This window comes from Callorhinus ursinus, unplaced genomic scaffold (assembly GCF_003265705.2).
Source record: "Callorhinus ursinus isolate GAN/ISIS: 27379988/994484 unplaced genomic scaffold, GSC_fseal_2.0 scaffold26, whole genome shotgun sequence".
Classification (NCBI taxonomy): Eukaryota; Metazoa; Chordata; class Mammalia; order Carnivora; family Otariidae; genus Callorhinus; species Callorhinus ursinus.
Window position 1 is genome coordinate 19011982 of NW_027397088.1, and position 16299 is coordinate 19028280.

The 16299-nt window shown below is 38.2% G+C and overlaps 2 long non-coding RNA genes across 3 annotated transcripts in view; one reads left to right on the forward strand and one right to left on the reverse strand.

Moving 5' to 3' along the window:
- LOC141370136 (uncharacterized) overlaps nucleotides 1–527 on the forward strand; it is a 13016-nt gene extending 12489 nt beyond the window's left edge. The window contains exon 4 of the long non-coding RNA XR_012373902.1: nucleotides 195–527. This is a non-coding gene — a long non-coding RNA (uncharacterized lncRNA). The remainder of the gene's footprint in view (nucleotides 1–194) is intronic.
- Nucleotides 528–7887: 7360 nt separating this feature from the next.
- Nucleotides 7888–16299, reverse strand: part of LOC141370139 (uncharacterized) — an 86825-nt gene continuing 78413 nt past the window's right edge. For both annotated transcript variants that reach the window (XR_012373908.1, XR_012373909.1), the window contains exon 3: nucleotides 7888–9004. This is a non-coding gene — a long non-coding RNA (uncharacterized lncRNA). The remainder of the gene's footprint in view (nucleotides 9005–16299) is intronic.

Here is a 16299-nt window from a genome sequence, read left to right on the forward strand (position 1 = left end):
AAAGAAAGAAAGAAAGAAAGAAAGAAAGAAAGAAAGAAAGAAAGAAAAAGAAAGAAAGAAAGAAGGAAAGAAGGGGATAAAAGTACCGCTAAAAATCTCTCTTTCTATTCCTGTTTAATATGAAAGGCCTGGGATTTAGTTTCATTGCTTCCTTTATTCATTTTTCTTCTTTCTCTTCTTTTTTTTCCCCCAAGGCTTTTTGTTGCTATTACACTGAGAAGCTACATGACACAGAAAGCTTGGCAGCCTTCCCACAATCCTCAGCATGTGGGAATATCAAGGAACAGAGTGTGAGCCCCTGCCAACTGGTGGTTCCGTGTAAATGTCTCTGTTAACAACCAACACTGCTGCTAGCAGCCATCCGAGCAAAGCGGCAAATCTGTTCCTCTCTCCGGTGTGGAAAACACCACCAAAAAAGTCACCTAATTACTTGATTAAGATGTATCAATCCCGGAAATTGTTGATCTAGAACATTGAGTCGCTGACATTGGATTCATTCTTGATTAAACAAAAAAGTTTCAACCTGACTCTTACGTGTTGTTTCCAAGTACTGTGTGCCTTGCGGAGGACAGTAACAGTGGAAGCTTTTTTGGGGGGTGGGGGGAGCGCGGAGAAGAAAAAAACAGTGTGGGGCCAGATCCTTTTTGTCTGTCTCAATAGAGTCCTTCAATAGGTCTCTGTGGCAATAATCAGAAAAGATGGATGACCCTGGAAAGATCATGATTCTATAAATCTCTGACAATAGTTGGGAAAATCATTATTTTTGTAAGTATCCTCATTCTATTTTGAAAAACACTGAGAATATTCTCCCATATTTAAGATACAAAGACCCCATCACACCTCTGCCTTGTTTAAATGCATCGTTGAAGATTTCTACCAATACAATCTCACACCCAAATTCCTTTTAATTTTTCCATCCCCTTCAAATACAGTATATCTGGCTCAGTCATTACCCATCTGGGGTGGGGTTGGATGCAGTTTAGTGACAAGCTGCTTCGTGTGGTCTGATGTCATACCATCACTTTTAAGAACAGCAGGTGGCCCACCTTCAGGGATCACCAGCACCAAAGAGACTTCTTCCAGAAGATTCAGGACTTTCTTTGAAAGCTAGACTGAGGAGAGAGAAGAAGAAGATAACACTTCCCAGAAGCCATATCACGGCTAGCTATTTCAAAGATGCACGTTCTATTTTTAATTAAAATAAATCGGTCCCACTTTCCTCCTAGAAACACCTTCCTTGGTTTAAAAAGAATGGAAATGTGCTTTTATTATCGACTTCCTGCTGATGTGCAAATAGGGTCATTTACCATGATTCCGTGTGTCCTCATTCGTATTACCACTTGGTCATTGTCACATAGACAGAAACTCAGGGACGAGTATGTAGAATAACCCCAGCCTTCTGTCTAGTTTCCAAGCATGATGAAATGACTCAGATAGCAAGACAGTATCATCTGTGGCTTTGTGTACTTCCAGAGAGTAGCCCTGCTTGGCCCAGGGCTAAAGCACTGCATCCAAACCGTTCCGATGATCTCGGGCTTAAAGATAACTGAGTTTGCCTGTTTGGTGTTATCATCATCTAAGCATCAGAATCCAGCAGCACAAAAAAGGCTTTAGTGCAACGACGTGGTTGGAACTGGAGGGTATTATGCTAAGCGAAATAAGTCCATCAGAGAAAGACAAGTATCGTATGATCTCACTGGTATGAGGAATTCTTAATCTCAGGAAACAAACTGAGGGTTGCTGGAGTGGTGGGGGGTGGGAGGGATGGGGGGGGCGGGGTGATGGACATCGGGGAGGGTATGTGCTGTGGTGAGCGCTGCGAATTGTGTAAGACTGATGAATCACAGACCTGTACCTCTGAAACAAATAATACATTATATGTTAATAAAAAAAGAAGATAGTAGGAAGGGAAAAATGAAGGGGGGGGCATCAGAGGGGGAGATGAACCATGAGAGACTATGGACTCTGAGAAACACACTGAGGGTTCTAGAGGGGAGGGGGTGGGGGGATGGGTTAGCCCGGTGATGGGTATTAAAGAGGGCACGTACTGCATGGAGCACTGGGTGTTAAACGCAAACAATGAATCATGGAACACTGCATCAAAAACTAATGATGTAATGTATGGTGATTAACATAACAATAAAATAAAAAATGCAAAAAAAAAAAAGAGGCTTCAGTGGCTCACTTTTAGCGCCATAAGTATACAAACTTGTTTCGGCCGGCTGACACAAAGATGGCTTTGCAAGCTGGAATAATTCTCACTTTGCCAAAACAACAGGTGTAACTTCCAGCGCCAGGCTCCCCTGTCTCACTGGGAAGTGATATTACAGCAAGAGTTACTAGATCTCGACCAACGTTCAGCCAAAATCTTCAAAGACAATCTCAGTTTTAAATATTGCATCCTGTTATCCCACTCTATGCTCTTCACTACGCAATATCACATCCCTTTTTTCCAGAAACAGTGAAAACGTCCTAAGTATCTAAAGTACATTTCCTAGTGTTCCTCCCGCAGTGAAAAATGATCCCATGTCCTCTTTAAACTGCGTTCTTATTTTGCATTCAGAAAAGTAGTAATGGTGTTCCATGCAACACCCAAATAATGACACTTAGTGATACGGGTGATCTTTCCGAAAGATAATAGCTGATGACTACTGGCAAAAGGAAATACATTTATTCTCAAACTTTTTACATCCAGTATATAGTATATTTGTCTGAATGAGCCTTGGGTGGGGAATTACTGATAAACCTGGAACAAGGGAATTAGCATCCAGATTTCCAAAGCTGTTCCTTTCTATCTTTTCGGAGCAAAATCTTGAGCCAATCCTGCTAGTTTGTCATGTCTGAATGTGTGTCACTGAGCTGTACCACTGCCTACGAAGCAAGAATTACCCACGCATTTAGGGTGAGTTCCTAGAAAGAATGCGGGAAGTTCCTAGAAAGGTTGGTTTGGTTGGGTTTGTCTTATTCTTAAGTTACATGTGCTCCCTTCCTAGTAGAGGATTATTTATAATGAAGAAGATGCGCAAAATGGAATCCAGGGCAGAAGAAATATCCCTGAGCCTCGATGTGATTCGTGGCCGATGAGATCCTTCTTACCCAGAAACAAGGATCAGAGAAGCTTTAAGAAAAACTGACACACCTGATTCTTTTTTTTTTTTAACTTTTTCTTCCCTTTCTTCTCCAGAGCTCTTCTCTTACTTACCTTGCAATGTTTTTAAGTCTCATATGTGAGACTCCTTTCCTCAATTCAGCTATGATATCATTCCCCAGCGTTCCATCATTGACTCTCTTCTATTTGCTCCCCTTAGATAATTTGATTTACTCTCATGACTAATATTGAACTCATGATTCTCACATATACAGCATCAATCCCATTCTCTTTTCTAGGCCAGATCTCCCACTCATCTATACACTTGTGAACTTCAGATAGTTAATCTTACCATTCTCAAATCAAACTCAAAAATCCCGTTGTCCTTAAGCTTTTATCTCTTCCTATATTTCCAAGCATATAACAGTATCTATATCTCGTCCATAAACTGAGCTAGAAACTTGGAATACTTCTATCTCCTCCACTAGACTCTGAGCTGCATGACTGCAAGGACTCTGTTTTGGGAACCCTTGTATACCATTGTGTAGCAAAGTTCCCAGCTCACGACAGGTGCTTAATACATACTTAATCAATAGATTAATAAATTCTTAACTCATTCTTTTCTCCTGCTCTTATTATCCAATTCATTACTAAATGTCATAGTTCTATTCCAGAAGCAATGTTGGAACTCATCCTCTTTCCTCCATTTGTAGCATCTCTGCCCAGGACTTTTTGCTTCTCTTCCTCTTAAGTCTTCTCTTGGCAGTCCCTACCCCTCCATGCCACAAGAGCTATATTCCCAAAATGAAAGTCTCATCATACCATTGGTCCATGGGGAAATTTTGGTTGGCCTTCTACACTCTAACATGGTCTTCAGCCCAAGGGTTAGCTTCTCACCATCTGCCATTTCCCCATTACAAACCTTATGCTCTGCCCAACTGGACTTGCTTCTGTTCTTAAACATAATGCTCATTCTCCCATTCCCCGTTGATTTGCTCACACCCTTCTCTTTGCCCAGAATGTCCTTCCATTGCCCTTGTCCCATGGCAGGCAACTCTGTCACCTCTTTTATGAAGGTTCCATGGATTCTTCCCATCTTGCATAGCCCCTGAAATTTGCTCAGGACCCTCTCAAAGAATTAGCATATCATTTTAATTTGAATTCCATTTTGCTGGCTGCAGGGTGAATTGCTGAAAGGAGGAATCATGCAAAATTTATTTTTACTGTCCCTGTTGTCTAACAAGATTGTAGCATATAGTGGTACAGGAGTGGCCATTCAGTATAGGTTTCAAAGCAAATCCTCGTCTGGAATATTGATTATAGAAATTCTACGTCTGGATGGAATATGAAGTAGAGCATGTGTTCACCAAAATTCTGGAAGATGTTAAGATACCATAAAAAAACTAGTGATCAAAGCATTGTGACTATGAAAACCTAGGTCTGCAGTGGAGCAGGACAAAGGGCTGAGTGAAGGGACAGGTAGAGAGCAGTTAAGAGTTTGTTTTTATGTTTGGGAGAATTACTTGGACAATTTTTACCTTTCTGACCTTGAACCATAGGCTTCCAAGAAGTCCACCTACACACGGTTCCCTGATGAGATCAGCATGAGGCACACTTGAGTGCTGGTTACAGTTGTTTATCTAAGCAGGAGCAAGTAACAACTGGTACAGTTCTAACCCCACTGCTAAATGAAAAATGATTTGGCACAAACTTCAAACTGTGTCAGCATAATTGAGCACTGAGGCTGGGATACGGGCAAACTTTATGCTCCTTTTCTCTCTGAAAATTATTTATCTTTTCTCTCTATATAGTATAGCACAATCCTCTGCATAGGTGATAGTAGTTAGGTATAGTAGTTAGGTACACATACGGAATATATCATGATACACGTGTAGCTATATTTCGTCTATCCCATCAGTAAAATTAACTGATTAAAGATGGCTCCATGTCCAAGAGAATTCAAGCTAAATGGTGTTCAAAAATTGGAAGGAGTGCATTTGCTTGAAATAAGACTATGTCATCTAAAGGTCTTTGAATTTAGCCTATGTAGAAAGAAAACAATGGGTCATAGGTGTACTTTTGCAATTTTAACTCACACTATCCCTTCTACCTTGCTCCTCATGGTATCCTATCTAACATCACAGTGCCTTGCATATATCTCAATATCAGATGTTTGTATGCTTTCTTCAGAAGTACCTAGTGAAGATTTCTATTATTTGATCTGAAATTGGTCTGAGAAGGAACATAGCACTCAGTGGTTACATAGTGATTTCTTGCATTGGAATGAATGAGTATATAATGAGGGCCAGTGACTTTCATTGAGGATGTAGGGCCTGCTTCTAAGCACTAGCTCTCTGGCAGTATAGGGGTTGCAAGGGGGGAGGAGTCTCAGATCCCATCAGAGCCAACCCTTTCAGTGTTCACAGATATGGTTCTCTGCCAAAGATCATCTTTCCCCATTGTTAGCTTGGTGATATTAAGTCCTTCAGTTTGGGGCAGAAGTTCTCTAACAGTTGGAGAAAGATACAAAACCCAACCGAGAAGGGAGTGATGATAGTATATTGATTTAACATTATAATAAGTAGGAATTTCTAACCACGATCAGATCTTTCCAGAAACATTTTTCCCCCTTCGGATGAATAACATCAAAGAAAGTGACAGTGTGAAGGAATAAACTTAAAAGGATGGGGAAAGGAGAATTTCCAACTTGAAGTGCAATGAAGGAAGACTTAAAGAAATGAAAACGAACTTTCAGCTATTTTAACCATTTTTCTCACGACTGAGTGAAATGATAAAAAATAATAGTTATGGCAATAATAATTGAGTGTTATTATGTGTCAGATGCTGTGCTAACCATTTTTCATAGGGTTATCTGATTTAATGTCTAAAAGGATCCTGGGAGGCAGGTAGTATTAAACTCGTTTCACAAACAAACAAAGGTTATAGATGTTAATTAACTTGCCCAAGGTCATAGAGTTTAAGTGGTACTACTGGGATTGAAACTCAGGTCTGTCTGCTTTCAAATTCCATACACTTAACAAACACAATGTCATCTTTATGCAGTGCTTGCCACATAAAAAATTCTTATATGTGGCCTCTCCTACCCCAGTTTTCACTTTAAATCATAATAAAATGTAATGGTAATTGTGGCAAGACTAAGCTCAAGACAAACTGCGTTTGTTCTTGAAGATAAGAAAGTAACATGTTTCATAGTTGGATTTTGATACCCAAGAATATCTTCCAACCAGCTCATGGTCATAATGGAGCACTTTGTTTGAATTCAGTGGATAGGTCAAATTAGAAATTTGGTTTGTGATCTGCTGCAACATCCCTGGCCGGTTGACCCCAGAAGAAGAAATGAGTGATCCTAACAATTAATCAAATATAATCAAGTATTAGAGAAGTGGATCAAACACATTCTTTCAGCTAGAGAAATTGTTCAATTCAATTTTGCATTTAATATTATCGATCACATTACATTGCCCTAATGAAAACCAACTGTACATCACCATCATCATCATTTTTATATATTATTATTAATGAAGAGCAAACTAGACATTTATTCACTCAAGGCACAATTACTGAGATCTTCTGTTGGCCAGGCACTATCGTAGGTGCTTGGGATTCAGCAGCAATCATGACACATAAGATATAGCTTTGGCAGAAATTGTGGTCGAAGAGGAAAGAGTGACTCGTTATAAAATGAACAACTAACAGGGAAAATATCCAAGAGTTAGAATGGAGTGGTGGGAAGGGGTGTGAGTAGGTGGATAATTTCAGTTGTGTGGTCAAAGACAACCTCTCTGGTAAGGCTCTTTTTCAGCAGAGGTCCCTATGAGAAAAAAAGTCAGCCATGACAAGAGCAGGGGAAAGGGCTTTATAACCTGTGCTATTATCTTTTTGGGTGATTCTGATGCATTTAGTTGATTATTCCAGGAAGCAATTTCCTGCTACCTCATTATCTCTAGCCAGAACTAATCCCAAAGAAAACAAGTCTCTCAGGTAATTTACATATACTTTAAAGTTTGAGAACATTGCTTATAAAGGGCTGAAAAATCTCTTTGCCTTCTTGCAAATGACTTGCACCTTGACTTGCAATCGACTTACACTGAAGGCCCAAGTCAAAGGGACGGATCATGTAATGTTTTAAAAAAAAATCACAAAATCCCAAGTATATTCACAAAACTTAATAATAAGATAATCATTTAATCTGGATGATAAACATTCAAGCCAATCTCTCTGTAATAAAGGTACAACAAATAGGAGGCGACTCCTTCAAATAACGCATGGAACCCAACTGCCCATCAAAATGATCTAGAAATTGTAAAGTTGCTTCTTTTATTCTCCCAAGATCATTGATTATTAATTGCACATTCATGAGTTTTGATGAAAGAAACATTATTAATTTGGCTTTGTGGGGGACCTTATAACATTGTGAAAGAGTCAGAGAGACTGATGAAAGGAAAAGATTAATGCCTGTGTAGTGCCAAGAGGGTGACTAACGCGATTACTTCCTTATGAAGCTGTACCTCTCAAACTGTTGATTCTAATTTTAACAAAACAAAGCAGATTTGAAACTCATGCATTGACTTTTTCCCAAGAAGATTTGAAAATTCTTTTTACTGGAATTAGAAATTTTATTCCAGTAATGAGAAAAGCTTTTCCTAAGCAGAATTAGATAATTATCATACTTGTGAACAAATTGGCTTTAGCCACAATGAATAATACATATATGGACACAAGAGACTAAAATGTTACTACACAGTACTTTTTATTTAGTATAGAAATACTAAGCAGCCAGAACTATAAAAACATAAGGAATTCATTTGCAATTGCCATTTCTCCATGTTAATAACATCGTGGTAATGAGTGTTTTATGGTATTTATTATACATTTTTAATTTAGATTCAATATGTCTGCATTTTTTTCTTTCTGAATATAAATATCTTTTTACACCTATATCTATCTATATCCATATTCATATTTATATTTGATTCTATATCTATACCTACCTATATCTAGAACGAGAATGCATTCTTCTGTTAATTATGGCACCCCTGATGTGGCCCTCACTATAGTTTCCTTTGAAATATAGCAGGAATCCCAATTCCACTCCACTAAAATAAATGTCTCATTTTGAATTGAAGATATATCTCACAATGCCTTTCCGTTCTTCCTAAGAGAAGTCATCTGTCAACCTTCAATACACAGTCAGAATGCCAGGAACAAAATGGAGAAAACTGAAAGCAGAGTCCCCCTTATAAGACCAAGAGAAGGATGAAAGACTCATTTGAATGAATAAAATAGGCATTTTAAAAATCCCTGTTATTTATAGCTATATAACAAACAACCCTAAAATTTAGATTTATTATTATCTCTCACATTTCTGCGAGTTGACTGAGCACAACTGGATGGTTCTGGTGTGAGGTCGCTCAAGGAGTTGTAATCAAACCCAGTTGGGCTGGATGGCTAACATGCCACACCGCCATGACTGGCCACTGATGCTGGGAGCATAGGTAGGGGCTTCTCCATGTAAATGGGCTTCTCACATCATGGCAGCTGGGTTCCAAAAGCAAGTATTCCGAGAGACCAAAAGTAGAAGTATATTCATTGTCTACTGCTGTGTAACAAATTACCACAAACTTGGGGGGATAAAACAACACCCATTTTTCATCTCATAGTTTCTGTAGGTTCTGAAGTCTGGGCACCACTTACTTAGCTGGATCTTCTGCTCAGGATCTCACAAGACCACAAACAAGGTGTCAGCCAGGACTAGAGTCTCATCTGAGGTCCAAGATCATTTTCCAAGTTTGAAGGTTGTTGGTAAAACCCATTTCCTTGCAGCTGTAGAACTGATGGCAATTTGCTTCTTCAAGGTCGACGGGGAGTATATCTTAGTTCAGGGAAGGTCTGAAACTTGGAAAAAAAAAGGATATCTTTATGGATACATGCTTTACATCTCGTACAGTTCACTCATTTAAGATGTGTAACTCAATGGTTTTTAGTATATTCAGTTATTCATCTATCAGCACAACCTAATTTTAGAGCATTTTTGTTATTCCAAAAGAAACAGTAGCAGTGACTCTGCATTCCACCCCCATTTCTAGCCCCAGTGACCACTAATCTATTTCTGTTTATAGATTTTACTGATCTGGCCATATTCATGACATCAACCAATATGTGGGATTTTCTGGCTGGCTTCTTTAACTTAGCATAATGTTCCTAAGGTTCAGCCATATAGTACCTTGTATTAGTGCTTCATTCCCTTTTATTGCTGAATACTACTCCTTTTTATAGATACATCACATTTTATTGACCTGTTCATTAGTTGATGGACATTTAGGTTGCTTCAACTTTAGGCTATTATGAATAATACTGCTATGAACTCTCATGTAGAAATCTTTGTGTAAATATATATTTGTATTTCTCTTGGTTTAATACAGAGGGATGGAATTGCCAAATATTTTTCAAAGGCTTTGTATCATTTTACATTTCCATTAGCAATGCATGAGGGTCCCTATTTCTCCTTATCCTCATCAATATTCATGAGTATCTGTCTTTTTTATTGTAATTATCTTAGTGGGTGTTTATTATCTCATTGTAGTTTTGTATATCATTGTACTTTTGATTTTATTTTCCTAATGACTAGTGATGTTGAGCATCTTTTCATGTGCCATTTGCATATCTTCCTTGGGGCTATGTCTATTCAAAGTTTTTGCCCATATTTCTAACTGAATTATGAATATTTTTATTATTGAATTGTAAGTGTTCTTTACATCTTATAGACACAAGTCTCTGAGCAGGTATATGATTTGTGAATATTTCTCCTGTTCTATGGGTGGACTTTTCACTTTCTTGTGTTCTTTGAATCACAAGTTTTAATTTTAATGATGTACAATTTGTCTGTCTTTTGCCACTTGCAATGTTAGAGTTTTATCTAAGCAATTTTTGCCTAACCCAAATTCATAGAGATTTACGTTTTCTAAGAGTATTATATTTTTAATGCATACATTTAGGTCTTTTATCCATCTTGAATTGTATGAAGAGAGGTTCAACTTCATTCTTTTATATAAATATCCAGTTATCCCAGCACCATTTGTTGGAAAAACTAAGCCCTCTTTTAAAGGGCTCACCTGAGTAAGGCTGACCTAACCAGGATAATCTCCTTTTGATTAGCTCAAAGTCAGCTTACTAGGGACCTTAATTACATCTGCAAATCCATTCACGCTTGCCACATAAGGTAACATATTCACTGGTGTGACATCCACCAGACACAGGTCCCACCTCTAATCGAGAGGAGGGTGTAGTACAGGGCTTATGATCTAGGGGGTAAAAATTTTGGAGGACATCTTAGGACACAGGCACCTGCCAGTGTTTAAGGCCTGGACTTAGATACTGGCAGAGCATCATTTCCATTATATTCTCTTGGCCAACCAGTCACAAAGCCTGCCCAAATGCAAAGGATGAATTATAAACTCTACATCTTAATGAGAAGAAAGTCTAAGAACTTGTGCCTATCTATAATTTACCACAATGTGTTATCACAAAAAGCAGCCTTAGGTAAGGTTGGTTATTAAAATATTTACTTCTAGGGGTGGCTGGGTGGCTCAGTGAGTTAAGCATCTGCCTTTGGCTCAGGTCATGATCCCAGGGTTCTGGAATCGAGCCCTGTGTTGGGTGCCCCACTCAGCAGGGAGTCTGCTTCTCCTTCTCCCTCTGCTGCTCCCCCTGCCTGTGTGCTCTCTCTTTCTCTCTGTCAAATAAATAAATAAAAACTTTAAAAAAATATTTACTTCTAGTTTTCTTTCTTCTATCTTAAAATTCTAAAGAACTCTGAAAAGCAAGAAGATAACATCTTATAAAGAAAAATCTGGAACAGAATGCAATAGCTACTTAGGTTCATATACTAAGGAAGAAATAAAAAAACAGTTCTAATGGGAGTTGGGCTCGTTCCTCTATTAGTTTGTACTTAGCACATGCCCAGATGAATCACCTTGGCTGTCCCACGTAATACATTTCCTTCTTTGTGAGCAATAGGTGGCCGATGACTGACCTTGGAAAGATGATTCAAATCACGTACAGAAACAATTTTCTCAGAATTAAGAACTCCAGAAAGACTTGATTCGAGCTGAAAGGGAAAATCTCATTCTGATCCTAGAGGAGACATTTATAAATCCACTTTTATTTCTGTGGCTTCAGGCTCTGAGCAAGTGCTACCAACAACTTTATGCCTACCTATATTACCTTCTTTCTGTCTTCCAGGTTAGGTCTAATAATGTAATATAAAAAGTTAAATTGACTTTGAGTAATTTATGACGGTTTTTGTTAAAGTGTCCAGAAAAAAAGGAGACCTATTTCAATATGCAAAAGACACAGGTATAAGCAGGCTGTAGTCGCCAAGGCATTGTCCAAAGCTTGTCTACATGCAAGATGACCAAAGTTTTACTTTACTTCAGATAAAGTCTCTATATTACTCAATTTCTGCAGCATGCCAATAGCCTTATCAGATATATAAAAGTATGTTCTAGAAATACGTGAAAACCAAGTTTCTCTTTCTCTTTGGAATCCAAAAGAAAAACTAAAGTGGAAGTCTGGAAATCTGAGGCAAGTTGGTAGAATATTATATAAAGGAACAATTAGGGTATTTTTTAAAAAGATTTTATTTATTTATTTGACAGAGAGAAAGAGAGAGCACAAGCAGAGGGAAAGGCAGGCAGAGGGAGCGGGAGGAGCAGGTTCCCCGCTGAGCAGGGAGCCCAGTGTGGGTCTTGGATCCCAGGACCCTGGGATCATGACCTGAGCCAAAGGCAGACGCTTAACCAACTGAGCCACCCAGGCGTCCTGGAACAATTAGGCTATAAAAGTAGATGTGGATTTTGCTCTTTTGTTTGGCAAGAGCATACAGTTGCATTTTTTTAGCCAGGCTGGAATGACTATACATGTTTTTTTCTAGTGGCCACAAGGCAAAAGGAAATAAATATACAGATTCACAAAAGACTTAGCTGGGTTCCAGAGCAGTTTCTAAAATTTATCCTGATTAGTAGTCTGAGTAAATCATCTCCACATTTCTGAGCTTGCATCCTCATTTTTAAATGATAATAATCAGGAGCACCTGGGTGGCTCAGTTGATTAAGTATCTGCCTTTGGCTCGGGTCATGATCCCAGGATCCTGGGATCGAGTCCCACACTGGGCTCCCTGCTCAGCGGGGAGTCTGCTTCTCCCTCTGCCTCTGGCCCCTGCTCGTGCTCTTTCTCTATTTCTCAAATAAATAAATAAAATCTTAAAAAAATGATAATAATCATACCAATCCTTACCTGCCTCACAGAGCTATATTATTAAAATCTAGGAAAATATACATGTATGTCAAGTGGGATGCTTTAAGCTGCTTTGAGGAAACCAAACTAGCTCAAAGGGTCAGACAATTTCTTGTCACATGACTTTCAAAGGAATGGCTAACTTGAAGGTCAACTGCTTCAACAACCATATGGTGTCATTAGCAGCACATGTTCTTTCCAAGACTCTCTTCTGTTGTTCAGATTTGTCTTAACCCATGGGTTTGTTCTCCTACTCATTGTTGTAAGGAAATCCTTGCCTCTTTTATTTATATCCAGAAAGAAAATTTAAATATTTCATTCCAGGCCTTATACCCATTCCTGGACCAATAACAATAACCAGCAAATGATGCTATGATTGATTTATACCTGGATTCCTAAAAGGATCCAGCTTTGATTCATCAGGATCTCTTCAGGAAGTTAAAAAAGGAGGAGATGTTCATGAGTGGCAAGGGATAGGTGAGGGGCATGAAGACACATGTACAAAGCTGTGGTTCTTTGAAAGGAAATATGAGGAGGGAATAAGGGCTGAGTAGGCAATCAACAGTGGGAAATCACTTGAAAACAGCACATTTTTTACAAATATACTAGAAAGTGTTTTTTAATTGTATTTCATTCAAAGGTACTGGTTCCTCTTGCCCTAGAAATTCTCCAAAACAGATTTCATGGGGAGAATTTGGCTCACTTGGTGACTACAAATCAATTTACTTGCTTAAGGTAGATTTTTGAAGGTGAGTTTTAAAAGTTATGACATTATAAGTTATGAAATTTTTATAAATTATGAAAACTATGATACAAACAGGAATGGCCCAAGGCATAAGTATAAAACATGACATTGAGAGAAGAACTTTGAACAGATAGAAAGGTTTTTATAATATTTTAAGCTAAGAAAAGCAGGTTTAAAAAAACACATGTAGACAAAAGGATGGAACTGTAATTTTACCCTACACTAGAGACAAAAATCAGTTCAGAATCAACAAATATCTACATGTAAGAGCTAAAGGAAAAAAGTTTCATGACATTGAATTTGGCAGTGATTTCATGGTTATGACACCAAAACCACAGGCAAAAAAAAAAAAATAGATAAATTGGACTACAACAAAAATAAAAACTTGTAGTCAGCAAAAGACACAATCAACAGAATGAAAAGGCAACCCACAGAGTGGAAATCTTTGCAAATGGTATATCTGACAAAGGATTAATATGTAGGATATATAAAGAACTCCTACAACTCAACAACAACAACAACAAAAAACCTGATTTTAAAATGTGCAAAGGATTTGAATAGACATTTTTCCAAGTGGCCAATAAGCACATGAAAAGATGCTCAACATCACGAATCATTATGGAAATGAAAACCAAAACCACAATGAGAAACTACCTCACATCCATTAAGTTGGGGGAAGAAAAAAAAATGCAGTCAATAACAAGTATTGACAAGAATGGGGAGAAACTGGAACACATGTGCACTATTAGTAGGAATGTAAAATGGTGCAGCTGCTATGGAAAACACTATGATGATTTCTAAAAAAATTAAAAACTGACCATAAATCTAGCAATTCTACTACTATGTATATACCCAAAATAATTGAAAGCAGGGTCACAAAGAAGTATTTATACACTCATGTTCATAGCAGCATTATTAGCAACTGCTAAAAGGTAAGAGCAACCCAAGTGTCCATCAGTAGATAAATGGATAAAGAAGATGTGGTAGATACATACAATGAAATATTATCAGCCTTAAAAAGGAAGAAAATTTTGACACATGCTACAATACGGATGAACTTTGAGGACATTATGACAAGTGAAATAAACCAACTACAGATAAACAAACAATGTATGATTCCACTTATATGAGGTACCTAGAGTAGTTGAATTTATGTACACAGAAAATAAAATGGTGGTTGCCAAGGGCTAGAGAGGTCAGAATGTGGCGTTATTTTTTTGGTGTGCATAGAGTTTCAGTTTGGGGAGATGAAAAAATTCTGGAGATGGGGGGTGGTGATAATTGCATCACAATGTGAATGCCCTTAATGCTACTAAACTACACACTTAAGAAGAGTTAAGATAGGAAATTTTGGGTTCTGGATATTTTACCACAGTTTTTTTTTTTTAACATTTACCAGTTTGTTAAAGGATTTAATATGGGATACAGATGAATAACCAGATGAAGAGGTACATAGGACAAGTCTGGAAGGGTCCCAAGCACAGGAACTTCTGTCCCCATGGAGTTGAAATACATCACCCTCCCAGGTACAGGGATGCTTTCACCTATCTGGAAGCTCTCTGAGCCCCATACTGTTGGGATTTTTTTGGATGCTTCATCAGGAAGGCATGACTGATCATTAATTCCATTTCCAGCCCCTCTCTCTTCCTAAGAGAATGGCAGAAAAGGGGTGGGGACTGGAAGTTCTAAGCTTCTGATCATGGTTTGTTCTTCCCAGTGACCAGCCCCCCCCATCCATTAGCCACCCAGGAGCCCACCCAGAGTTACCTCATTAGAACAAAAAACCCGCTTATCACCCAGGAAATTACAAGGGTTTTAGGAGCTCTGTGCCAGGAACCGGGGGCAGAGACCAATATCTATTTTCTATTATTGCACAGCTTGAACAAATGAATGGGGCAGAACTACAAGGAGGGAAGTACACTAGTTAAAATGTCATATATTATCCATCCACAAACGCATAAAATTGTGTACATTTTAGAGCCATTACATGGCTCCCTAAAGTCCATCCCAGACTCTATAAAAAAAACCCTTCTCTATAGTTCTTTCCTTCTCAGGATTGTTTCTATGGATCTTCTACTCTTTATTTCTCTATTACTCAATTGTCACTCCTAAATAGGACCCTTCAGCTTAGCCGAGTGTGCTTTCTGTGTCTATTTTATTTATTTATTTATTTTTTAAAAACTTTATGTGAGTATCCTTGGTGCACAATGTTACATTAGTTTCAGGTGTACAGCATAGTGATTCGACATCTCTATACATTATGCTGTGCTCACAAGTGTCCCCCTACTCCCCTATTACAGTAGCATTGACTACCTTCCCTGTGTTGTGCCTTTTATTCCTGTGACTTACTCAATCCCTCACTGGAAACCTGTATCTCCCACTTACCTTCGCACATTTTTCCATTCCTCCACCCCCCATCTCTCTCTGGCAACCATCAGCTTGTTCTCTGTATTCATAGGTCAGATTCTGCTTTTAGTTAGTTTATTCATTTGTTTTTCAGATTCCACATATGAGTGAAATTATATGGCATTTGTCTTTATGTGACTTATCTCATGCGGTATAATACCCTCTATCTAGGTCCACCTATGTTGTCAAAATGACAAGATTGCATCTTTTTATGCCTGCGTAATATTCCAGTGTGTGTGTGTGTGTGTGTGTGTGTGTGTGTGTGTGTGTGTCTATCTCACATCTTCTTTATACATTCATCTATCAATGGACACTTGGGCTGTGTCTACATCTTGGCAATTATAAATAAATAAATAAATAAACATGGGGGTGCATATATCTTTTTGAATTAGTGTTTTTGTTTTCTTTGGGTAAATACCCAGTAGTGGAATTATTGGATCATGTGGTATTTCTCTTTTTAATTTTTTTGAGGAGGCTCCATACTGCTTTACACAGCAGCTGCACCGGTTTGCATTCCCAACAGTGCACACAGGTTCTTTTTTTCCCACACCCTCACCAACACTTGTTGTTTATTGTCTTTTTTATTTTAACCATTCTCACAGGTATACAATATCTCACTGTGGTTTAAATCTTCATTTCCCTGATGATGAGTGATGTTGAACCTCTTTTCATGAATCTGTTAACCATCTGTATGTCTTCTTTAGAGACATGTCTATTCAGGTCCTCTGCTATTTTTAAAATCATA